This window comes from Bison bison, unplaced genomic scaffold, assembly GCF_000754665.1.
Source record: "Bison bison bison isolate TAMUID 2011002044 unplaced genomic scaffold, Bison_UMD1.0 scf7180017475136, whole genome shotgun sequence".
NCBI classification, from domain to species: domain Eukaryota; kingdom Metazoa; phylum Chordata; class Mammalia; order Artiodactyla; family Bovidae; genus Bison; species Bison bison.
The window spans coordinates 1-652 of NW_011380211.1; the positions used below are offsets into that span (position 1 = coordinate 1).

Genomic DNA, 652 nt, shown 5'->3' on the forward strand with positions numbered 1-652 from the left:
TGAAGCAAATGAAATGGTTGGATCGGCAGTTAAAACGGTTGTCATTTCAAAATCCTGGGCCTCAGGTAGCCAACTTCAATCCTCAACTAAGGCAGCAGATAAAGAAAGGGCAAATGGCAAAGAAGAATGAGTTTGTTTCTGTAAAACGCCAAGTCAACAAGTATGACAAAAAGGGCAGGCTCACCTTCAATAAGGCTGACCTGTGTGACTGCCTTGATGAAGGCTGCCTGGGTTGCTTCTACCCGTGCCCCAAGTGTAAGTCCACCAAGTGCGGGCCCACTTGCCGCTGCAACCGCCACTGGGCCTACGACACCATAGTCGATGAGAATGGGGAGGTCATCAGCAAGATGCCATTCGACCTCTCAGACTAGGTGCAGCCCTCCAGGCTGATCAATTTTCTCTGCTTTGCAGTTAAACCAGCCGCTTTCTCCTGGGTGAATTTTAGGACTGGGGGAAAAAAGTTTTAAAAATATAATTTAGTTAGTGTTCTCTGAAGCCGGTAAAGTGTCTGCCTGTAATGCAGGAGACCTGGATTCGATTCCTGGGTTGGGAAGATCCCCTGGAGAAGGAAATGGCAATCCACTCCAGCACTCTTGCCTGGAAAGTCCCATGGACGGAGGAGCCTGATAGCCTACAGTCCATGGGGTCGCAA

General features: G+C 49.2%; 1 pseudogene; it reads left to right on the top strand.

The window, feature by feature from the left end:
• The first annotated feature begins 5 nt into the window (after positions 1–5).
• Positions 6–371, top strand: LOC104988960 (annotated as a pseudogene).
• Positions 372–652: the final 281 nt, after the last annotated feature.